Raw genomic sequence first — 27,150 nt, 5'->3', positions numbered from 1 at the left:
GTAAAGATGGTTAAATTGTCACTCCCACATTATAAACTCTGGACAGGTTATTTAATCTTTAAGAACTCAATTTATGCTGAGCGTTGGTGGCACACAAACTTTAATCCCAGTACTCGGGAGGCAGAGGAAGGCCGATCTCTGTGAGTTCGAGGTCAGCTTGGTCTACAGGGCAAATGCCAGGATAGGCTCCAAAGCTGCACAGAGAAATCCTGTCTCGAACAGCTCTCCCCAGGCGCAAAAAAAAAAAAAAAAAAAAAAAAAAAAAAGAACTCAATTTATTTATGAAATCTGAATAGTAGTATTAGTGACCTTTCAGAGCTATTTGGTAATTCAAGACATTCCAAGCAAAACAAAGGAACACCTTCCTGACCACATTTTATCATATACAATACATATTAGGCTTATGAAGACAGTATTCAGAATTCTATATATATTTTTCATTACTATCTCATCTGCTAAATTTAGTCTGCAATACAAAAACAGAAAAGCATTAGCAGAAATTATCTTTAAATTGTGTCTTAAACAACTAAGATGGTGCCTGTATAATTATTTTTCTTAAAATGAAACATCAGTTAGGCAAATCCAATCTACATTTAAAACAGCCAAAGTCATGTTTTAACTACTTTTACTTGTGTAATTAGACTAATAATAATGGGTATTAGTCTAATAGGGTTGCTTTGAACACTTAAATTCTGAGAGGCAATCATATATTGGTTCTCTTTGAGAAGAGCTGATTGGTTGATGAGATGGAAAGAGGAAGATAGTTCACTGTACAGCATGTTTACCTACCTCTACAAAAACAGAACTAATGAAATAAAAGACTGTCTTCCATATCCCTGCAAACTCATCACACACACACACTGTATATATGTATATATATATATTATTTAAATTTTTGGTATATGACCTTTTACATCTAATTCTTAATCTTTAATAAAAATGTGTCAGCAAAGTAGGGGGAAAGGTGAGTTAATGGTAGCATCTTATATAAAAGACGAAGAAGCTGACTTCTATTCATTGGTTTCTAACATTCTAAGGCTAAGATCTCCTTGACAGTATGACAAAACAAAACACATTATCAAAAACAACAACTCACATGCATATCTATATAATTTCTATACTGTACTCCACGCACCTCACCTAAGCTAACTCCTGAAATGTGCCTATTGGCTTTAAATTCAATTTTATCTAAGTGTATCTAAGATGCTATTCTTCCTGGGCTAAAATACTGTTGAAATTTTTCAGTGTGCATTCACACACGAATTCATTCACAGAGTGCTGGTGATAAAACTCAAGCTTCACATGGTAGTCGAGCACCCTACCACTGAGCTACACCTCCAGTTCCTTCAACATTTATACTCCGACCTGAGTCTCATCATTTTAGTTTCCAATTCACCTCAGGTTAGGGATTGGAAACATCAGCCATATGACTGCCAAAAAATAAGATATTGCTATGTACAGACTTATGTGTAAAGAAGACTGAAGCAAAAAGGACTCTAAATTAATCCGACTAGGTATTAATATTTCAATTCTTATAAGTTAACCAGAAACTGTCACAGAAATCACTTTAACAAGTTCTTGGATTAATGTTATGCAATCAGCCACAAGTCCTTAACACTTCTTGGTTCATGATATCCTTCAGTACTTTTTTCCTGAATCTCTGCAGGCCAAAAAAATACCCAATAGTTCTGTTCAGTAAATAGTGAGGTCCAACTACCTTAATATTTGTCATGGTATACAGTGACAATACAAGTTGAACCAAAAATATAACATTTATATAACAGCTTCAAAGGCCGTTAGAATAAACAGATACAAACATATTTGGTGTGAATTCTTTGATGGCCCTTACTTACTTCAACTTTTTTTTCCAGATTGTTCTTCAAACTCCAACAATATCAAGCTGTGGGAAATGACTCTGAGAGACCATTTTTCTTGGCTCCATCACCATGCACGTTATACCTTTGGGATATACTACCTCTCTGTCTCCAACTATTTCTTCCAAGTTCCTTCTTGGCCTGGGTAACTTTTTGTTTCAAAGTTCATGGTAACCTTCCTGGGAAAGAATTTCCTGCCAATGTTCTCCCTTGGGAGTTTATGACTCTCCTGTGTGCTGGTACCATGGATCTTGTTTAAGTAATTATCCCTTTTGTTAATTTGATTGCTCCAAAGACTAAGAGCAGTTTGAGGGCAGGGGTATAATTGGCAGATAAATATTTTTAAAAAGACAGAGATTTGCCATTTAAAATAATCAGTTACACATACATACACAGACACACACACACACACACACACACACACACACACACACACACACAACACACACACATTAAAAAACTCATGCTTCCCTCTTTTCTGATAAAAAGAATACTCCTGGAAGTGCAGAAGCAAACTAGGATTCCACCATCAGAAAGTCAGGTATAAACTTTGACTGACAACAGGTTGGCTCCCTCTTCTTTTCCACAAATATGACTTTTTAGTAATCATATTTTTACTCTCATCATTTTCTGTAATATGAATCCATTACCTTTAGTACAGGAACAAGAGATGTACACAATATAACCAATAACTTAGGCTATAAACAAATATTTCAGATACCAGACTCCAGACCCCCCAAAAGTTAACATACCTTGCAGCCCCACTGCAGCCTTTCTTAGAGCAGTCTCACTAAGTAGCCCTGGCTAGCCTGGACCTCTTGTGGCCAGCCTAGCCTCATAGAGACCCTCTACTTCTGCCTCCAGCACATGCCTCCACCACCCTTTTAAAACACTTTAGTTAGAATTGAAATTGTTGAGTTTTAGTTAGAAAAAGCTGAAAATTTATTTTAAAAAACCATAATTTCCTTACATTTACAGTAAGTGAAATAAGGTATTTAGTTCCCTAAATTGTGATGCTGCCCTCCAAAACAAAATCAATTATAATGCCAGAACTATTACCAGTCAATAAAACAATACTCTTAATCTGAATAAACTAAATTAACTATAGGAAAATAGTTCATGACCAGTAGGAAATCCTTAGTGGCAACTTCTGCCTTAAGTGTTTTCTGCTGAGGGGGAACTGACTACCTACCTTAATTGCTAGCTTCATGCTTTTATCCCCTAGTTGAGAACATCTTTCTATAGGAAGCACAGTGCAGTGCCATATGCCTATTATCCCAGCACTTGGCAGGCAAACAGGAAAACTAAGACTAACTGGCCTACTAGCAAGCAGTTCAAGGCCTGCTTGAGCTGCACAGTGAGTCCTTATCTGAAAAAACAAACCGGCAGGGAGTTGTCTAAGAAGTCCAGGACCTCAATCTGATCCCTTCCACCATACCGTAAAACAACAAAAACAAAGCTGGATCCAACTTCTAATTACAACGTCCCTTTTGAATTCACAAATATGCTTTGAAAGTATAAGAATGAGAGGAAACCAAGTCCATGAGCTAACTGTAGCCATAAAGCTAAACTATCCACTCTGCAGACTATCTACCATCACTGAGTAAACACAAACACACATCTTCCCTACCTTTATCACTGAAGCTGCATGCTTAACCACTCCATTCTAATCCAAGTAACCTAAAATCTGCTGTTTACACACATTCTAGTTTTATTGTTTTTCAAAAGCTCAAATGTTTTTTAAAACTAAGTCCAACATTACCAAATGATTGACCAAATCTGTTTAAACAAGGTTTTCATTATCAACCCCATATATTAATACTTAACATATATTAAATTTCCTGTCATCTTTTATCTGTAAAGCAACATTCAAATTTTAAACGTGAACTCATTTGTGAAATCAATGCCCTAAGGATCATCTTTACAACGGAATGATTACAAAAAGGTTTCAATTGGCAGAATGATAAAAAAATAAATAAATAAAAGGATTTTCAAGTAAGTTTAAAAATTTAAGTGAGGCTGGGCATCGGTGGTGCACGCCTTTAATCCCAGCACTCGGGAGGCAGAGGCAGGCGGATCTCTGTGAGTTCGAGGCCAGCCTGGTCTCCAGAGTGAGTGCCAGGATAGGCTCCAAAGCTACACAGAGAAACCTTGTCTCAAAAAAAAAAAAAAAAAAAAAAAAAAAAAAAAAAAAAAAAGTCAATAGGTTAAGAGACTTCCAACACAGAAGTAAAAAAATTCATCTGAATTATTTTCATTAAAGAAAATTGCTGCTTTGACAAAAAGACTACATCACTTTTGTCCACTTGACAAAGATTTTAAAAGTCATACGGCTGACGATACACAGCTCTAAGACTAATAGCATTAATGGAAAGTTATTAACAAAGTTAAAATGATTTCTTTTATTATTATTATTGTTATTATTATTGTTATTATTATTATTATTATTATTTAGCAAATCTAATCGTAGAAAAATACAAAAACTAAACAGTAATTACTGCTAGCTAAAAACAGCACAACTAGGGCTGGAGAGATGGCTCAGAGGTTAAGAGCACCGACTGCTCTTCCAGAGGTCCTGAGTTCAAATCCCAGCAACCACATGGTGGCTCACAACCACCTTGAATGAGATCTGGTGCCCTCTTCAGGTGTGCAGATATACATGGAAGCAGAATGTTGTATACATAATAAATAAAATCTTAAAAAAATAATAACCAGCCAACTATAAAAGAATTTATCCTTATCAGCAAAAAACAAAAATAATCAGGATGCTACTTAAATGTCATAACAAAAAAATTTACAGAATAAAAACAAATTTCTCTTATTGATGACTTAACTAACCAACACAACAGTTACATCTATCTCAGCATACTAAGCATATACAATGTTTTTTTATTTCAAATGTTATGTTTAACATAAAACTAAAAGATATCAAAATAATCATGATTATCTCTGAGTCCAAATATTAACAGGGATTTTTTTTACTCTGTTCTTTAAAAATTTTACATATTCTCTCTAGCCTTTGGAAACAAATTTTCTCTATTCTTTTACTCTGCCTAACAAGGACATTTTTTAGAAGAAACCAAAAGCAGCATTCACTTTATTTCAATTCTGTCAAATTTAAAAAAGTATAACGGTATCTTATACCATGAATTTGCTATTTAAGCTTTTGATTCAAGGCATTTCTACTGTAAGAGGTGGAAATCTACATTCTTCTCTAAGTAGACATATTATTGCCAGCCAGGTATTTCTTGTTTGTTTTGTTTGGAACAGGATTTCTCTGTATTGCTTTGGAGTCTGTCCTGGCACTCACTCTGTAGACCAAGCTGGCCTCGAACTCAGAGACCCGACTGCCTCTGCCTCTTGAGTGCTAGGATTAAAGGTGTGCACCACCACTGCCAGTCTCCAGCCACGTATTTCAAAAATGAAAAAAAAATGTGTTGTTTTTAAAGCTATATTTACCAAATACATACTTTATGAAACAATAAAATCCTGATTTTAGCCTAAAGCATACATTGACAATTTTTCAATCTACTATACTTCAATAAATTTACAATATAGCTAAGAAAATATTGAAATAAGAAGAGGACCAGATTTGAACAAGATGAAGACTAAGACTGCTGCTTGTGACCAAATACATCACTTAAGAGGACACAAGAAAGGATGTTTATGCCTCACTGGCAAAGTTCCCAGAGACGTGAAAGGGCTGTTACTTCTGTATTTCAAAAACATGAAACAGTCTGACTTGGTAGTTGCCAAGAAATGTTAGAACACCCATGAAAACACTGGGTGTCATGATTCATGTACTATCTTGACTACAGGGATTTTAAAAATCATTTAGTCTAACCTCTTGACTGCAGTTTGAGGTGATCAGGTTCACAGCAGCCAAGCAAAACATCGAAGATCACAGAGTCAGTAGTAACCTGGCGGGTTCAGCACAGTGGCTTTCTGACTCCTACTGTACCTTCTTTAAGAAGGCCCTTCAGAGCTCTCATTTACTACATTTAAACTAACCCTTGACCTAAATGACTTGCATTACAACTTCCTTAAGTCAAGGACACTGGCAAACACAGGTCTTCATCTCTAACCCATGCTTTTATACTTCAGAAGCTGGAGCAAAACTAGGAATCCAACTTCAGTTCAAACATAGCCCTCTTAGGAGCTCTCCAACCAAGAATGGTACACCACCGCCTTCCCTCTTTCCGGTTTCCTCACAGACAAAATAGGATCTTGGTTCTCCTATTTTTTAGTTTTTAACTTATTAGAAACAATACACAGTAGTGAAAACATAAAAATAAAAGTGACATTTTTAAGCGTTCAATTTATTTAAGAAGGAACACATGAAAACCAGCTTCAAAACCTTCACACAAATGCAGGCTACATGGTTATTTAATGGAAGGCCAAGTTAGGATGTAACATGAAGAGTAATGTGTTCCAAATAAGAATGGTCAAATATAAAGTCTAATATCCAATTAGGCTAAAGCCTCAATTTCCTCATTATTATTATAAACACTACCTTAATATACTATGTCTCAAGTCTAACACTGGTTATGCCCAGAACTAAAAATTGTTCTGGGCTGGAGACGGCTCAGCTGTTAAAGGTTAGGCTCACAACCAAAATATAAGAAATTTGTTTTCACAGCAACAGTGGCACACAGCCCTGAAGCACACTGTTGGGCACTGGGTTCCAACATAATACCCACCATTACATTATCCTTACTAAGACAATACTTTTGGACAGATGCATTCAGTGTACAGATAAAATTCTCACTTCATTAGCATTTCTTGTGCCTACAAATAGCCACAAAGACAATTCCTGTTAAAGAGAAATAACCCCTTCTTGGGGGTGGTGTTCATAGCTTCTTTTCTTTCACCTGGAACCCAGACCCAAGGTCTGACAATGTACTGCATCTGTGACAATGAAGTACAAACAGGAAAAAGGTAATTCATCATGAATGACAGAGCACAAAGTCTGTGTCCTAGATATCCTTATTTGTCTGGCACACAACTCCTACACTGCCTACCCTCGGACTCCAAAACAATTATTAGCAGCACATAATCATTGCACACAATGAGTTCTGTTTTGATTTTTTCATACATTTATCATATACTCTGCTCATATTTACCCCCTATAAACTCTGACACCCTTCCCTATTCCTGCAGGTTCCCTTCCCCTTGCAAACAGTCCCTCTTCTATTTTCTTGCCTTAGGTATTTAATATATGTGTGCTTCCTTCATGTGGACTCTATATATGAGAGAAAGCACAGTATTCGTCTTTCTTGGTGTGCCTTATTTCATTTACCATGGTACTCTCCATTTCTATCCATTCTCTTGCAAATGATATAATTTCATTCTTTTCAGCTTGAATAAAACTCCACAGTGTACATATTCTACATTTTCTTTATTCTTTAACCTACTGACAAACATCTAAGTTGATTCTATAAATTGTGAAGAGTGCCAATAAAATATAATGCCCAAGTTCTCTGCTGCTGTCAATATGGAGACCTTCAGTTATGTGTATTCAGAGGAACACCTGGATCATACGGTTATTCTGTTTTCTTCTTTCTTTCCTTCTTCCTTCCCTCCTTCCCTCCCTCCCTCCCTCCTTCCCTCCCTCCCTCCCTTTCTAAGATCCGCCTGCCTCTGCCTCTTAAGTGCTGGGATTAAAGGCATGAGCTACCACCACACAGTTTCGTTATTCTGTTTTCAATATTCATATTGACTAGCATAGCAACTATATTCATTTAAAACCCTTCACACAAATAGTTTATGACAGTTCCTTTTCTTCAACATCATAAATACTGACTTGGATATAATAAAATACACAGGGTTCATCTACCAATTTAAGTCTTTAATTTTTACAAGAAAAAAATAAATGGATACAGACAAATAAAAGAGACAAATGGAAAAAAAACAAAAACAAACAAAAAAAAAACAAAACAAGAAAGCCCCTGCTCTTTGGTCAGAGAAATGCAAAAGAGAAGAGATAACCCACAAGGATGTAAAGTTTTTGATGCAACTAATCCACTAATTTTTACACCAATTTTAAAAATTTAATAAAAAAGAGACAAAAATGAGCTTTAAAAATAGTAAATATGCCAGAAATAGTCAACAGAAACTAGTCAGTCTTAAGTAGATTTTGACTTATAATGCTTAACTTAAATTACTTTCTATTCTATAATAAATTCATTGCTACTATTAAGACACCATGATTCAATAATCATTTAAAATTATAAATATTTACATTCTGAATAACTTAGAACATGATTTTTGATAACAGTTAGTAGTTACATAATCATAATTGAAAATACATTCTTCCTAAAGGTAGATGAAGAGAGTCAGAGGGGGCTAGAAAGCTGGCCAAGACAGTTGTTAACAAAACTTGTTGCTTTTGCAGAGGACTCAGGATTTGGTTCCCAGCACCCACAAAGTGGCTCATAACCATCTCTAACGACAGTTTCAAGATCCAATGCCTGTCATTCTCTGCAGCACCAGGCACATACATACCGCATACATACATGCACAAAAAAACACTCATATACAGAAAATCTGGTTTTCTTGTTTAATGGAGGAGTGTGGTGGTTTGAGTAAGAATACCCCCCACAGAATCATATATAGACTGTTTAGTCACCAGGGAGTAGAAATCTTGGGTAGGATTAGAAGGACTAGGAGGTGTGACCTTGTTGTGTCACTGGGGGTGGTCTCTGAGGTTTCAAAAGCCCATGCCAGGCTTAGTCTCTCTGCAGATTAGGATGTAACTCCCAGCTACTGCTCAAGTGGCATGAATGTCTCCCTGCCCTCTCCATGATGATAATAGACTAAGTCTCTGAAACTGTAAGCCAGCCCCCAGTTAATGTTTTCCTTAAGAGCTGCCCTGGTCATTGTCTCTTCACAGCCACAGAACAGACAAGGTGAATTCTGAATAAGAAAACCTAAATTCTAGTCATAGTTCTGACATGGTCAGTGCTAAATTCAGCTATATCAATTTCAAATTATTAGGAATTTGAACAAGATAATGTGAAAAGTATAAATGCCACAGAATTCTAGATAATAACATAAAACTTCTTCCTTAATATGGTTAGGATAAAATATGGCACAAGGCTGGGCCTGGTGCCACATGCCTTTAATCCCACAGGTTGGGAGGTAGAGACCGATGGATGTCTGAGAGTTGAAGGTCAGCCTAGTCACATAGTGACTTCCAGGCTGGATCAAGGCTACATAGAGAGACCTTGTTTCAAAAACAAAAAATGGCAACAAAGTGTAGAAGACAAAGGCCCTAGAAAACGTTTTTTCCCCTAACATTTAAGAATCTCAGCCCACTTTTAGGAACCCTCCTTTCATGAACTCATCTTAAGGCAAATTGTTCCCAATTATTTGATATTTATACACTCAGGTTAACATCACTAATAGTATGACTCAATACTACCCCCAATGACTTCCAGGAGTCCATTCTACCACCCTAATTCCTACAATCAGTTTCTCATTTCTAGCTGCCTACACACACACACCTCACCACATAAGCTGTTTTATGGATTTTAACTCAGTGTGCCTGCCTCAAAATAAACACCTCAATCTTCTTTCCAAATCTCCCTATTTCTATGATGCCAAAATCCTCAGTCACCCATTTCAATCCTTTATAATCAGTTGTTATACTTCCATATTTTCTTTCCTTCACTCTTCATGCTGGGCGGTGCTGGTGCACACCTTTAATCCCAGCGCTTAGGAGCCAGAGGCAGGTGGATCTTTGTAAGTTCCAGGCCAGCCTGGTCTACAAAGCAAGTTCCATGACAGACAGGGCTATGACACAGAGAAACCCTGTTTCGAGAAAAACAAACAAACAAACAAACAAAAAAACAGCTCCTTCACTCTTCATAGTCAATCAATGGGCCAGTACTATATTAACCACTTTTCATTTACTCTGTAAGAATTCTTGATACATTATGATAGACAAAAGTATAATGTACTAAGAAAATGTTTTATAAAATTTATAACTATTCAATTTAAGACCAAGGTTAAATTTTTTTATGTCCATTTAAGAAAAAAATACATCATCTAATAAATCATAAATTTAAGTCTCAACATACATTTATACTTAAGTGTTTTCATAAGTCTATATCATTTTTACTCTCAGTGACATTTTTAGAATGGTATCTATTTTCCCAATATCAGTTCTCATTTTGTTACAAAGCTTATATTACAGCCTTTGAGACCAGAAATCAATGTTTTTTTCTTTCATGGCAATTTGGATTGTATGTTTCCTTTCTGCCTACCCTTCACTAGTCTAAGTTCAGCAGGTGACTCGTGGTTCCCTTCAAGTCCCACTATGTCTAATTTTAGCATACTTAGAAGTAACAAGAAACAGAAAAAGAATCACACTAGCTCGTCAACTTTTCCACAAGCAGTACTCAAAAGAAAGTAACATGAGCTATAGAATACTTTATCATTAAACAGAATATAGTTTCTAATGTGACCCATTCCATTGTAGGTGGAGCTAAACAACAAAAACCTATAGAGAACCTGCTAATACCCACAACTAGTTTCCTTACTCTTATTCAGATAATACAAGAATTACAGGTTTGGCGGGTTCAACCACACAAAGCAAATTAGAGGATAACATGTAGGCTACCATTGTGCTTGCACAGAATATCAGGAGACATTACATGTGGGTGGGAACAAAAAACAGGGCAAAGGATGTAAATCAGTGGTAGACTGTTTACCTAGCAGGAACACAACCCTGGGTTCAATCTCCAGCACACACAAAAGCACAGACAGACAGACAGACAGACAGACAGACAGACAGACACACACACACACACACACACACACACACACACAGATAGGTGCAGAATAAATATTGTATCCAATATGCTACTAAATTTTAGTAAATGGGTTTCCTTCCAACAGAAAATAGAAATACATCAAATGAAAAGCAACAGTGACAGAGCTCAGAACATTTACCATTTTTATACAAATCACATTTGTCGTTTTCTAGTGTTGTGACATAAAGAAAATTGAAGTGAGATTAAAAATGCCTTCCCATAATATTTTGGTTAGGAAAATATAACCAGGAAACTCATATAAAAAGTAATTCAGAATAGGCAATAAGTGAATGAAAAACCAATTCTCTGTAATAATTACAAGACAAAATTAACAGCATATCCTTACCAAATTGATTGGAAAATTTTAAAGTATAAACCTGTAAAAAAGAAGCTATAGTATACAGAGCAGTTTGGCAGTAATTATGAAGTTAATTTGACAGTATTTATCTTCATTGAACCTGCAAGTCCATCTAGATGTGTAATAAACTGAGAATGAAAATATTAGGAAGCTGGCTCAGCAGTACAGACATCAAGGCCAAGCTCAGTGTTGTGTACGTGTATGTCTGTGTGTGTGTCTGAGTGTAATGAGAGACAATATATAACACACAAAAGAAATGATCATCATGTCACAATTGTGACAGAAAAAATACCACAACCACTTTATATAATCATTACACAAAATGAAGATTTATTATGAAATAAGAGCTATATTACTAAGTGCATTACATAAACATACATCCTTTTAGATAAATACTGAAAGCCATGATACTTTGATTTTATCATAATAAATCAAAAAACTTACACATAAGGAAGCTGCATTAATATCCCAAATCTATCAATGATTATAATGTCTATCATCGGTGAAATAAACAAATTCTGGCACAATCCAAACAATATAATTTTACTCAACGAAGTTGAATTATTAACACATGCAAGAGCATGGTATATTCTTAAAAATTAATATCTGAGTGAAGCCTGGGCCCCTAGCAAAGTACAGATTATATTGACTCTTTTCACAGAAAAACTTCAGAAAATACAAAGAACACATAGAGACAAGAAGCAAAAAGAAGTTGCCAAAAGCTGAGGGAAAGAAAATAATGGCACGAACATAGGATTACAACTGTTCACACAAAAATCTTTTAGGGTAATGGATATTTTTGTTATGTTGATGATAATTTCACAGGCATGAAAGTATGTCAAAATATCTCATTACAAACATATGCAATTTGCTGCCTACCAACAATATTTATCAATAAACCACTTACAAAATAAAGCCTTTTTCAATTCTTCAAACACCTACTGTAAACTTGTATTTTCTCTGTATTAATAAAATCAAGGGGTTGGGGCTGGAGAAATGGCTTCTCTTCCAAAGGACCTGGATTCAATTTCTAGAAACTACAAGGCAGCTCACAGCTGTATGTAACTCCAGTTTCAGGGAATCTGACACTGTCATACAGTCATATATTCGAGCAAAGGACCAACACACATAAAAAATAATTTTAAAAGCATAAAATCAAGATGTTGAAAGCACATACATTCTAGAGCTAGTGTTCTTGACAGTGGTGCTGTGTTTGGGCTAAGGGAATGTCAAAAGTGTCAAAGGCCTTGTCACTCAGGTAATGCTACTAACAGGAGGTATGCCCAGCAGGTCTTCAAGCCACTGAGAGCATATCTTCCAGGGGTCTGGAGAGCCTATTTTCCTTCCTCTTCCTCTGTTGTTTCCTAGACATGAGGCTAGTAGTTTATTGTTATAGGCTCACTGTAATTGTCATCTAGCATGCTCACAAGAGGCCCAAAGTAATGGAGGTTGCAGATCTTAGACTAGAACCTTCAATATAGTTAGCCAAATAAATAATTCTCATCTTTTAAATTATGTCAAATATTCACCTCTTTTAAATTATGTTAAGTAATTGTTATATAAAACAAAAAATTGTTATGTAAAAAAACGGAAAAAAAAACCCCAGTGGACAAATCACTGAATCTCTCAAAGTCTCATGTTGCTGCCTATAAAACGACTGTAAGCTAAATTAACACTTTTGTGAAATTTCATGGACCTATATGCTAATACCCCATGCTTTCTATAACTCTCTCAAGGAATAACATGGTAAATTTCATGTTATAAATCAAACCACACTGTGCAGGAGGGAAATATTTACTAGAAAATACACAAACTTACATTATTATTTAAAATCTAAAATAACAGAATAAAGAACATTGCCTTAGACTTACATGGAACTATTTCTAAATTGTACTTGGGATACCTTACTATGTAGTATGGACATATTAGTTCACCTGTCTCATTATAAAAATCATTAACAAATTAACAAATATCTCTTACCTTCATTATCAATCCAAATCAACATATGCATGATAAAGGTCACAATTAAAGTAACTATTAATAAGAAAGCAGTGGTTTAAATCATGAAACTTTTATAGCCTTAGATTTTATAGTATTACATGAAAGTAACTGTATAACATCAATTAAAACTTAACTACTGACTTTACAATGAATTATTCAGCTGTTCTGTATGGATGAGGAAGGTTAGGCAAGTGTGGTGGTTTGAATGAGAATAGCCCCATAGGCTCATATATTTGAATGCTTGGCCCATAGTTAGTGGAACTATTTGGGAAGGATTAGGAGGTATGTCCTTGTTGAAGGAGGTATGTCACTTGGGGGTGGGCTCTGTGGTTTCAAAAGTCCATGCAATTGCCAGTTAGCTCTCTGCCTTGTGCTTGTGAGTCAGGTAAGCTCTCTATGCCTGCCGGCAGCCATGCTCCCTTGATGGCCTCTGAAACCATAAGCCCCATAAACTCAGAACCATCAGTTGCTTTGGTCTCTTTTTTAATTTTTTGTTTCTTTTTGAGACAGGGTTACTCTGTGTAATAGCCCTTGCTGTCTTGGAACTTAAAACCACAGAGATCCGACTGCCTCTGCCTCCAGAGTGCTGGGATTAAAGGCATGCACCACCACCACCCAGAAGGTAATGGTGTCTTAAGGTAGCAATAAAAAGAAACTAAGACAGCAACAATACTTACAGTGTTCATTAAGAACAATTACATTTTATTTAATCTGCACAGTAGACCAATAACAAGGCAAAGTAGGGATAGGAGTTTTATGTAATTATTTTTGTTCTTTAACAGTTGAGGCATCTCTCCAACCCATATAAAACTTAGTAACAGAAAATAACAAATACCTTTTACTTTTATTGTAAATTAAAATCGACATATGATACATAAAAGGTGTTGAGTAAATGGTAACTAAAATAACTATTAATAAGAAAGTAGTGAAGTTTTTGCATGTCTCAGTTTTTATAGTAATACATGAAAGCAACTGTTGTTTTATTTTTATATAAGATGATCACATAAATGCTCTCCCATAGACATTTGAATAATATATTTATCTTTAATAAATTATTTTTACACAGAGTAGCACTGGATCATTAGCCAGACTTCCTTATTCCTGCAACTTGTTTTGTAAGCCAGGTTAACCTTGAACTCAGAGATCTGCCTGCCTCTGTCTCCTGAGTGTTGGGATAAAGGCATGTATCACCATGCCCAGCCTTATTCAAGATTTCTAAAGAAAATATAGAGGTCCTTAAAAAGAGTGTAGCTTTTATACCAAAGAAAAGGACAAAATGTTTCAAATGGCAAAAACAATGCTACAGAATTAAATGTAATTCAAAGAACAAAGCCAGCAATTACTTAACAGATCCCGCCCCCACACACTTGTGGTGGTTTGAAAGAAAATGGCTCCCCAAAGGGAGTGGCACCACCAGGTGTGATCTTGTTGGAGAGGGTGTGGTCTCAGTGGAGGAGGTATGTCACTATGGGAGCAGGTTTTGAGGTCTCCTTTCTTTCTTTCTTTCTTTCTTTCTTTCTTTCTTTCTTTCTTTCTTTCTTTTTTTGGTTTTTCAGACAGGGTTTCTCTGTGTAGCTTTGGAGCCTATCCTGGCACTCGCTCTGGAGACCAGGTTGGCCTCGAACTCACAGAGATCTGCCTGCCTCTGCCTCCCGAGTGCTGGGATTAAAGGCTTGCGCCACCAAAGCCCGGCTGAGGTCTCTTTTCTTAAGCTTCACTGTTGACAGTCCAGTGGACTTACTGCTGCCTTCTAGTCAAGATGTAACTAGCACCGTATCAGCCTGCATGCTGTCATGCTCCCTGTCATGACAATGGACCGAATCTCTGAAACTGTAAGCCACCCCCTCAACTAAATGTTTTCTTTGTAAGAGTTGAGGTGGTCATGGTGCTGAATTTTCAACTGCCTTCCTCCATAGCTGTTCAACTTAAGCTACCATCCAAGAAAGGAGCATCAAAGTGGCTGAAGCCCTTCAGGTGAGGTGGTAAGACTCAGTGGTCTACCAAGCAAAAAGAAGAAGCAAGAGATAAAGCACAGCTCTTCTTTAAAAATGTATATTCCATTACATCTTTGTTGTTGCTTTTTTGCCTCAAAGAAAGAAAACAATACAATACCTCCCTTTTCATACTGTTGGCCAAGTTTAGAAACAACAAAGACATTAAGGCATCCACAGTTATTAACTAATGTCTGCCAGATAAAGAAAAAAAATTACAAGAACATGACTCTGGGCAGCCTTCTGAATGAAAAGTAGAACAATTTCCAGCTTTCATATATTTGCCTCTCATTATCCTAACCCCTCCCTTGAACTTACTACTGCTCTTCAGATATATAACTTAAATGTCTTACATTTATTTCTACTTATGTGTATGTGTGTGAGTATGCAGGTATCCATGGAGGCAAGAAAAGGGACAATAGGCCCTCAGAACTACACTGCAAGCAGTTGTGAGCCACCTCATGGAGATGGTAGGAACCACATTCACATCCTCTACAAGACTGCAAGCAATCTTTACCAAAAAACATCTCTCCAACCTGCTGTTTAAATCTTAACTGGTAGCTTTTCATGACTGTCTCAGCAAATGAACTTAGAAGTGTTATTGTCTGTGTTAGTAGTATTAATCACATGTCTATGTAAATTTAAATTAAAAAGTCAGTCCCTTAGACGTACCAACCCTTCATTCAGGTGTGGTTAACCATGTGTTCCTAGTGACTGCCATACTGAATGTTATCAATCACAAGCTTTATTGCTAAACAATGCAGTTCTAATGGTCAATGGCCAGGTTCAGTGTTTCTTTCAATACATCATAGTTTTTAACATAGCATACTTGGCAATGGTAAGTACTATGAAGTATTTGGTTTTGTCTATTTCCTTTGAGACACTGCCTTGGCCTGAAGCTCAAAGCAATCCTTCCACCTCAGTCTCCCAAATGTAGGAATTACAGATGCTGAGTCTCTGTGGCTAGCAAATATGTCATTTGATAAAGACTAATCACTATAATGGTAAATGCAGTTCTACCAACACATTTTGTTTGCTTATCAGTCTTGAAAAAGAGTCACATGAACACAAATGCCCACAGCTCAATAGTAGCTGCAACTCACTGATTTTCTATGCACTTGCCAGTTCCCCAGTCCTTGTCATTTCCATTAGGCATGCACCAAATTTACCTTTAGCTGATTAATTGCCTGTAAGTTCCGACTTTTGCTCTACACTATGTGGGCATTTACACATTTGTTATTTAAATAATAGGGTTGATTTAGATCAGTTTTCTGAGCCGTAAGTAGTGTGCTTTATGGCTCCACTTAAATATGTAGTTTGCTATAACAACATATACCCTAATTGCTCTTTCTACATAAATAAAAGTTCAGAATAAGAATTTTTCATTTGGTGTTTAGTTAGCAATGCCTGGGTAAGAAGGGAGTGATGAAAATGCACAAGTTCTAACAATATAACTTTGGAAATTAATAGCAAAAGTTTCTCTAGGGACAACTGAAATGATAATGGGTCTACTTTAATTTCATGACACTTCATTTCATTTGCTCATATCTGAGTGCAAAGGTAGACAGCATGTATTCTAAATTACTAAGTAAGTGAATTGTACTCTTGCTTATATATGAAAGGAAAAAAGCTGCTATAAACATAATCAGATAAAATGCTAATATTCAAATAGTCAACTATGAAATTCTGGTTTAGAAACATTTTAATGAATTCTACATTTGCTGTCTCTGGTATTTCCGCAGTAGAAAAATCTACAGAGCAAGGACAAATTCCATTTAAAATATATCTTTTCTTGATTACTGAAGGGATTTTTCTCGACATCTATATATACTGTATTAAAAAAATCAGCTGTTTCCTCTGCTCCACATAGTATTGACTCATTAATTTTTATTGTACAAGAAGAGCTAGTAAGAAAGCAAGCAACCAAAGCTGGTGATACAAAGTACTGGACTGTGAACTGGTATTCTTGCTTAGCTCATCTACTGCAATGAACCCAAAGAGAATCCCTGTAGAGAGGCTTATTGTCATTGTCATCAAGAGGCTGTCATCAGACAGCCAGACAGAGAGAAAAGATGGACAGACCCCATCCCCCAAAGTAAGGATACAAGAAAAACAACAGGTTAATTTTCTATTCCTATTTTTGCCCCCCTTTTAGTTTTTTCCTAAAGTGATAATAATATATCATATGATGCAGTTTTTCAATGTGGGATACTGAGGACAGAATAATCCTAAAAGAATGGCTTTTGCTTATTAAGACTCTTTTCAGTAGAGATGGTGAAGTAGCTCACTGGTAGACTGTTTTCCAGTGTGTGCAAGACTCAGGGTTCAATCTCTAACACTATTTAAAAACAAACAATAAAACCACTCAAGGTCTTCACATGCTCCACATATGGACCCGAAGTCAATCTCCTATGTTATAATATGGGAAAACTCAGAGACAAAAATTGAGAATGGATCAATTTCTTCATATTTACTATTAAAAAGTAAAACAAAATATTTATTACGTACACACACTAAATCACTTAGAAATAAAAGTCCCTAAGAAATAAGGATTTCATTCTTTTGGTTTATGTGTTTCAACAATATATTCAAGAAATAAGACTTTTAAAAAAACACTTAAAGATTTAACAGCATCTTTTAAAAGTAATTTTACAATACAATTCAACAAACTGGTACTAGTAAAAAGCAATGAAGAAACCCATGATTTCAGAGTCCATGATACAAATATGCCCCATTCTAGTTCTGTCATGATGACATGAGGCTGTGGCCAAAAATGCTTCTCTTTGATCTCCGTGACAAAGAAAACATTCAAAATACAAAACTTCTAAGAAAACTTGTTTTAGACAAGTGGAAAAAGCACTAGACAAATTGTTGCTAATTAGCTGATGTTTTCTACACCTGAGATGAATCCTCAAAGAATGTAGTTCCTATTCCCTTAATCAAGAAAATGGCTACAAAATATGACTTCATACTCATACTTTCTTTTCTATGAATTTCAAAAATATCAAAGAGTTTTTATCTTAATAAACGAAATCTCAAATATACCTAATTTTTACTTCTCATTTGAAAGTATTACATAAAAATGTTTATAATATTCAGCCTTTAATCTCAGCGCCTGCAGGCAGAGGCAGGTGGATCTCTGAGTTTGGAGCCAGCCTTGTCTACAGAGCAACAACAAAAAAGAACTTACATAATACTCAACCAACTATAACACTGACATTTCTCAGTCAGAATCTAAGCAAAACCACAAGGATTCAGTCTAGGAAAGCATTTTTTTTTTCCTTCTGTGTAGAGAAACCCTGTGTAAACCCAGGCTATCCTGGAGCACAGACCATACTGGCCTCGAACTCAGAGATATACCAGCCTCTGCCTACTGAGTGCTGGAATTAAAGGTGTGTGCCACCACCACCAGGTTTAGGAAATCGTCTTTAAATGGAATGATTTATTGTCAAGCCATACTAATACATTACATCATTCAAGTATAAACAGAAATATAATTTACAAGGGACTTTTGGTCTCATCTACATTGACAATACTGAAATAGATCAATTATTTTCTAAAACAGTTCTATAGAATTTTATATGATAAAGTTGTATGATAATCAGAAGTTGACATTATCCAATATAACAGCCACTGGCCAAATGTGGCTATTGAGTATTTTATTAAATTTCACTAATTTAAATTTTAATGGCCACACATTAGCTGGCAGACATCAAATGAGCATTACTACGTATAATAAATGATTGCACAATAGTCACTTTCTATGTAATATTCATTATTTTAGAGTATACTCCTACCAATAAAACGTTAACTGCAAAAGAGCCATGTCAGGACATTAGGGCTCTCCATGTTATTTCCCTTGAAGACAAGATTAAGATGTGGAGGTTAAAAAAACAGTGATATTAATGACCTTGACCTGAGTAGCTCCAGGCTATGTTGGTTCCCAGTTAACAAAAGTATTACTGAAGTAAAACGATAAAAAGTAAATTATGTTTGAAACAGAAACTTACAGAATAAGTACATGTGTGTTTTTGTACAAATATATACAGTGGGTTTCCAGTTGTTTTGTTTTCTGAGAAAAGAGTCTCGAAGTACATCCTGGTTGGCCTGGAACTCCCTATGTGGACCAAGCTGACCTCAAACCTACCAAGATCTGCCTGTCTCTGCCTCCATGATACCGGGATTAAAAGCACACCACAGCTGGCCAGTATTTTTTTTTTTTTAAGTCAAGTGCTATTATAGAACACAAGTTTAAAAACTTCACGTTTATAAAGTATCAAGTTCCAATAAGCCAATTATTGAAGAAAGGGAAATATTTCACCAATTTAATGATGTTTAAATTCAGTGCCTATAAAACCTTCAGCAGTGCACAGTAATGTCTTAAGCCTTCACAGTCAGCACCAACTCAGTGGCTCACCAGGGCTTCTAATCTGACCAAGTACTTCTGACAGAGTATGTAGCAAAAATCTAAAGTCACCAAAGGAAATGTAGTGTTTTTCCTGGCTAGAAATGTCACATGTATTCAAAGGAAAACAGTTACAGAAGTCTAATGATGCATCAGGCTATATATGTTACATGGCTACACACCTCGTGCTAGGCTTTAGCTGGACACAATGGTGGGTTTTTATCACAAGGTCCAAGGCTAGATGAAATACAATCAAAGCTGAATTTCAGGTGTTCCTACTGCTGCTTCTTTTGTGGTTGTTGCTGCCACTGCTGTTGTTTAGGTTGCTGGTATTAGAGCTGGCTTTTAGCAAGTCACATATTGAGCAACAGGAACAACAAAACAAAACAAAAATTGAATTACATACAGTTAACTGTTCTTCCTTACAAAGACAAGTTTAGTGGAAAGGCATAATAAAAGGATGGCTATCAGGTTTTAAAGCGCATAGAAGGGAAAACTGAAGATAAGCCATAGGAATAGTACCATTCAGAAAAACATTGCATCTGCCAGGATAAAATTAATGTAAACAATGAAAATAAAGTAGAGCATCCTTTTCCTTATTATTCTGTATTTAATTCTGCAATGCTAGGATCACTGAGTGTTAAGATGTCACTAAAAAGGAAAAACAATGGTTTATAAGTTGGGAACTGGCATGCTGGGAGAGACCTGGGGAGACAGAGGGGGAATGGAGGGTGGATAAGATATTTCAGTGCATGCTTATATAAAATTCTCAAGAATAAGCATCATTTTAAAAATGAGTTAGGAAAGCTTGTTAGATACCAAGTGAAAACAAAATGACTCTTGGCCTTTAAAATACCTTGTTATTTAAATCACTTGAAAGACCTTTAGTCCCTGCTATTGTTTGAATTGTCTCCCAAAGGTTCCTGTGCTGGAAACTTAGGCCTGGTGGGAAGTATTAAGGCAGCCTAGAAGAGTTGGTAAACAAGGTCATGAAGAGTAGGTCTGTGTTCTGTGACTAATGAGAGCTGGTTGTTATAAAACTAGTCCCTCCAGCCGGGTGGTGGTGGCCCATGCCTTTAATCCCATCACTCGGGAGGCAGAGGCAGGCAGATCTCTGTGAGTTCGAGGCCAGCCTGGTCTCCAGAGCAAGTGCCAGGATAGGCTCCAAAGCTACACAGAGAAACCCTGTCTCAAAAACCAACAACAACAAAAAATCACTAGTCCACTCCAAATATTTGGCCCTCCTGCAGGCTACCAAGTTCCCTTTCTGCTTCCCCAGCACCACAATTCAGCTGTGATGTAGCCCGAGGAAATCACTTGTTAGGATATGGCATTGTTCTGTATGAACCCAACACCTAACAGAATTACGAGCCAAAATAAGTTGCTTTGCAAGTCTGTACAGTGTGTAACATGTATGGCTTCTTTTAACATAATTTAATTCACATACAGAAAACATCTTCTAACTTCATTTGTAATAGCTTCCTCAAATGATTTTTAAGTTTTATATAAACTGTGCACAAGGATAGGTAATTTTAATGTTACTATTTAATACTATCACGACTAGGTACCAAACCATAGATGCCAATTCATAGTCATGTTCACTCTCCTGAAAAAGATATTTTTCCACACTCATTTTAAATGTATTTGAAAATTTAAAAATTTTGGGTTATTTTTAAAAGCTCTAAAAATTAACAATACTAGAATATACCGTTGAAAAATGTTGGGTTTTACAGGCAGACTAAAAACAAAAAACAAAAACCCTACAAGGTGACAATAATATTAATAATAAAAGGGGGGCAGAAGATGGAGGTTCAGGTTTAAAGGTGACTTTGACTAAATAAATATAAACCTGCAGATTGGGTCTAATTACCTCTTCAACCCTAACAAAGAGGCATTTTAAGAGTGCAGCCGGGAGTAGTTGTTCATTGTGTAACCTAAACACTTAGAAGACTGAGGCAAAAGGACTGATACAAAGCCAAGACCTGCCTGCCTGGGCTACAGTGAGTTCTAGAACATCATAAGCCACACAAAAAGAAAGACCTGTCCAAAAAAAAAAAAAAAAAAATTACAATGACCATTTGTAGGGAATGCTGTAGCCACACCTGCTTAAGGGCTGGCTACAGCATCGCCTACAATTCCCCCTTTTAGTGGTCAGGCAGGCACATCTGTAGCCAGCCCCTAAGCAGGCGTGGCTACAGCATCCCCTACAATCATTAACAAACATTCTATAAATATGTCATTATACATGCTGAATATTACTATTAATGTTTCCCCACATGATTCTCTTTATTTTCTACAGGGTACCTTTATAACCAATACCAGTTCCTATCTATAACCACTGTACTATAATTAACATAATAAAACAATACTTACCACTTTGCCAGCCTTAATGAGTTCATCTTTTAATGAATTTATAAAGCAAGATGCATACCTCATATATAATACTTAAATTTCGCCACTGGCTATGAGGCAATTTTTTAGTTTACCCTCTAGATTTATTTATTTTATATGTATAGTATTTTGCTTGAATGTAAGTATGTATACGCACCACTTGTGTATCTGGTGACCACGAAGATGACAAGAATGTGCTAGATACCATGGAAGTGGAGGTACAGATGGTTGTGAGACACCATGTGGGCACCAGTAGCAAGTGCTCTCAATTGCTGAGTCATCTCTCCAGCCCTGATAAGACAATTCTTAAATCCGAAAACCAACACTGTGGTAGTATGAAAGAAAATGCCCCCGAAAGGGAGTGGCACTATTAGGAGGTGTGGCCTTGTTGGAGGAAGTGTGTCACTGTGGAGGCAGGCTTTGAGGTCTATGCTCAAGATACTGCCCAGTGTCTTAAATGACTTCCTGTTGCTTACCTGTCAAGATAGAGGACTTCAGCTCCAGCACATCTGCCTTCATGCCACCATGTCACACCATGATGGTAAACAGACTAAACCTCTAAAAATGTAAGCCACCCCAATTAAAAGTTTTTTTCTTTATAGGAGTTGCTGTGGCTGGGTGTTGGTGGCGCACGCCTTTAATCCCAGCACTCAGGAGGCAGAGGCAGGCGGATCTCTGTGAGTTCGAGACCAGCCTGGTCTCCAGAGCGAGTGCCAGGATAGGCTCCAAAGCTACACAGAGAAACCCTGTCTCGAAAAAAAAAAAAAAAAAAAAAAAAGAAAGAAAACCTAAGACAAACACTAAGTACAGAATTTTATACAAAGTTTCTATGAGGTTTTAACACAGTGGAAACTCAAACTAGAATAAAAACTATAGGTAAATGAACATTCTCTTGATGTTAAAGTACAAAGATAGAGTTTATGCAGAAACAAAATGGAAATTCAATTATGCTAAATAAGAAGCAAACTGGGCATTTAGTATAATTTGCACATCAAAGCTCAAGTATATTCAATTTCAGAGTTCATGTTGTTTAGCAATATTTAGATAACTGCCACAAATCTTTTTATTCAGTACAAAATGTGCAGGACCGTTTGTACTTTGTAGCTATATACAATCTTAGTTAAAAGTGATAACTATGTCAAAGTCTCTGGGAAAATGACAATGGCAGGATATGAATCTATTTAAGAAGACCCACGGAGTCTGCAAGCAGTGCTACAGCTCAGTATTTGCAATGCACAAATAAATTAAGCACCTTAAATTCTTTGATGAATGCTCAGTCCTAGAAATTCATCACATAGTGTAAGATTTCAATTATGCAAGCACACAAGCTCAACTTACTGTTATTTTAAATAAGCAGAAGAGATCTTAGAAATTTAGAAATGGCAGACTGGTCAGAAGATTAAAAGCAATTTTACATTTCTTATCAACTTGGGCATTTATTGAGCATAAGTAGTATGCCAGGTACGAGGGACATAAACTGAGTAAAATGGCAGTGACACATAATTTAACCACTGCACTAAGTGATACATTCAATGATACCAGTTATAAAATTGAGAGATAGTCTTATTTTGCAAATGGCCCACAAATGCTGAATGACTAATTAACTGAATTTACTTATTTATAAAACACCATCATAATATGGTGGTGCACAACTGTAGTGTCAGTACTTGGGAAGTTGAGGTAGGAGTGTGACCTTGAAACAACCTGGACTACATAATGAGACCATGTCAAAGAAAGATAAATGGGGGAGGGGATTTAAACTTTGATTCTACATGAATATAACGTTCTTCATAGAGTTAGAGAATTGTTCAATTTGCCAAATACTATTCATGAGGACAGACAACATTAGTATTCTCAAAACTAGAAGCATCATAAAAAAACACAAAAGTACAGCCGGGTGGTGGCGGCGCACACCTTTAGTCCCAGCACTCGGGAGGCAGAGGCAGGCGGATCTCTGAGTTTCGAGACCAGCCTGGTCTACAAGAGCTAGTTCTAGGACAGCCTCCAAAATAGCCACAGAGAAACCCTGTCTCAAACAGGCCTCCCCCACCAAAACAAAACAAAGCAAAAACCACAAAAGTACAAAAATGAAATGTGGCTCATACATCTTCAAATAGTTCAATATGCCCTAATTTAAGACAGAGAGAAAGGACTAGAAAATCAGGGCCAAAAAATGGAAGGTCTATTACATGCTACAATCAAAGTTATTGAAAGAGTTTAGACACGTGTGCTTTTTCCTATCCTATACCCACTTCTCAGAAAATAGTTGTCATCTGAATATAATGCCATTCCCCAGGTTACATAGCTGAATGGATCAAGGTGAATAAGGCCAACAAGATTTTCTCAGCCAAGCAGTTGAAACTGTGGCATAGAGTACACAGAATCAAAGAAAGAGAAGAAAAGGAGGCAGGAAGGGAAGACATTCAGTTTTCTTTCTGTTTAGCACTCTGGGAACTTGGTGCTCCATCTTATCCTTGAATTAAATGATATCTTCCTGTAGTGCACACATGTCACTTAGCCATGAACTCTCGAGTGTGCTTGTGAGGGGTCTTCAAATCATAAACATGAAAGTTTCAAGAAGTTTAAATAATATCAATTGTCCCTAAGGATTAGAAACAGAAGACCACTGATGTCTTTAAAAGAATAATTTTAATGGAATAATTGATACAGAAGTCATATTTAAAGAAGTAGAAAGTAAAGATAAAGGTAGCTAAGGGATTTCTTTAAATAACTGTGATTATAAAGAAGCATGAAAGATCATGGTATTAAAAAGTCTTAAAAAACATGAGACATGAACATATTTTCAGGTAATAAACGGGGGGGGGGGCTCAGACTGCAAAGAATAAAACATAGGTACTATAGAGAATGGAAAAGAACAGGAAAGTATAGACACATAAGGAGCCTTGTAACCAAGCAGGCAAAGGCCTGGCTGAAGAAAGATTAAAAGAAAGGGAGCATAGGCCCACTATGAGGCCATTGTAGATAAGAGCGAGAATGTGTGGAGTGTGGCAAAGTGTGATTAGCAAGATTTAGCAACCTATTTAAGGACCAGCTCAGAACTGGTAACTTTAGAGTGTACCACGACTCACTCTATGTCCTGGAGCTCTCCTCCGATAACCTAAAACAACCAGTCCATCAAGCTGAGTGCTGCCTGTTCTGAACCCAATACCATGACACCAGGCCCTCAGGAGACTCAACAGCTTGAATCCAGAGGAACAGAAGTCCCCTAGCCTGAACCTTCAGGCCGCCACAGGAGAGGTAACCCCCTGCTGTGAGCCTATTGTCTGTGGTTCTTAGGATTGTTTGCTTATGCTTGTGTGTTACTTTGACATAAATGTGAAGTAAAACTTATATACTCAAAACCAACTCAATGACTTTGTCATTCCTCCCAGGTCAAAACCTGGTAAGGGCTTGAGACAACCCAGTAAAGCAAAACAATGTCCCATTAAAATGTGGTAGGGATGGGGACTGAAGGGAGAGAAGGATTAAAATCTGAAGTTTAAAGAGAAGGTTAAGTAGGTTTGCATTGTGGCATACGATGACAAGGTAAGTGGTTTCTTGGTTACAAAGGAGCAGGAATGGGTTGGACTTGGAGAAAATGTAAAGCTTAAGCTATAAATGGTGAATATTATGGGAGTCAACAGAGAAGTTAAAGAATGACCTTTACTGACACAGATTTTAGGGAATAAAGTGACAAAACACAAACTAATATTACAAGGAAGAAGCCAGCTACAAATTAAGTAAGGATAACTTCAGGCATAATTCTAATATACATAGTATGATACAGCCTCAATTGTAACCAGAAAAACTGAGTCAAATAAAGCTAATTTAGTCATGATCCCAGCTGATGAAAAGGTATTCTAAAATTTATAATAAGGGTGTTTTATATACATTATAAAGTTTTAAATGTTAAGAGGATAACCCAGATATTTACTCAATAATCAAAAATCAACTATTAAAATGAGGCACAATACCTCTTAGAGTAGCTAAAATTGAGGACATTATTCCATGCTGCAAAGTATGTGAAGACAGAGAAACTATTATTCCTTGTGGGTGAGTGTATACTGCAATCAATTTGGAGTATGGATTGGGAGTGACAGAACTAGATAGGCTCTTATCACACAATCTAACAGTTACATTACTTGGTATTTATCCCAGGAAATTAAAAACTTGTACCCACACAGAAAGTTGTACAGGATATTCTTAGTAGTTTATTCATTATTTTATAACTTGGAAGCAACCAAGATGTTCTTTAGTAAGTAAATGAACCAAAAACAGTACATCCAAACAGCAGAATACAAGTCAAGAAAGAGGCAAGACAATATTGGGCTAGAGATGTAGTTCCATTGGTAGACTACATGCCTAGTACCCACGAGTTTGATCCCCAGCACCACATAATCTGTGGTGGAGTAGCACACACCTACAATCCTAGTGCTTGGTAAATGGAGGCAAAAGGATCCAGAAGTTCAAGGTCATTTTAGGCTACATAGCAAGTCTAAAGCCAGTCTGTGATACATGAGACCCTCCCTCAGAAAAAAATACTTACCAAATCATGAACGGATACAGAGGAAACAGAAGTGCATAATACTGTGTAAAAGAAGTGAAAGTGTGAATGCTACATAATAAAGCGTGACTTCAACTACATGCCATTCTGGAAAAGAAAAGCTACAAAAACTGAAAACATCAGCTGCTCTCAGGGAACAGAGCAGAGGGAGAAATGAAGAGAGGCAGAGAGGATTCTTAGTCCACGACTCTGAATGACAGAATAATGGTTGTGCTGGCTAATTTTATGAGGGAGGAACCTCAGCTGAGAAAATGCCTCCATAGATTAACAGTAGGCAAGCCTTCGGGCATTTTCTTAATCAGTGTTCCATGAGAGAGGGCCCAGCCCATTGTAGGTGGTGCCACTCCTGAGCAGATGATCTTGGATGCTATAAGAAAGCATACTGAGCAAGCCACAAAAATGCAAGCATGGAGGAAGCATTCCTCCATGGCCTCTGTGTAAGCTCCTGCTTCCAGGTTCCTACCCTATTTGAATTCCTACCCTGACTTCTTTTGATGTGAACCTCCTTTAAATATGAACTGTGATATGGAAGTAAAAGCAAAATAAACCTTTTCTTCCTGAAGTTGCTTTTGGTCATGGTATTTCATCACATCAATAGAAACCCTAAGACAAAGGTAAATATGTTATCATGTTGGCTAAAAAGCCAAATATGTTAAGAAAATCCATCAAATATAGTGAACCTAATGTAGACTGGGCTTTGGATGAAAATGCTGCATTAATGCATGTTAATCAATGTCAATAAACATATTC

The 27,150-nt window shown here is 36.6% G+C and overlaps 1 protein-coding gene across 2 annotated transcripts in view; it reads right to left on the bottom strand.

The window, feature by feature from the left end:
• Pkn2 (protein kinase N2) overlaps window positions 1–27,150 on the bottom strand; it is a 109,999-nt gene that overhangs the window by 72,771 nt on the left and 10,078 nt on the right. The window lies entirely within an intron of this gene.

This window comes from Cricetulus griseus (genome assembly GCF_003668045.3).
Source record: "Cricetulus griseus strain 17A/GY chromosome 1 unlocalized genomic scaffold, alternate assembly CriGri-PICRH-1.0 chr1_0, whole genome shotgun sequence".
NCBI lineage: Eukaryota > Metazoa > Chordata > Mammalia > Rodentia > Cricetidae > Cricetulus > Cricetulus griseus.
This window is presented reverse-complemented; position numbering and strand designations above follow the sequence as displayed.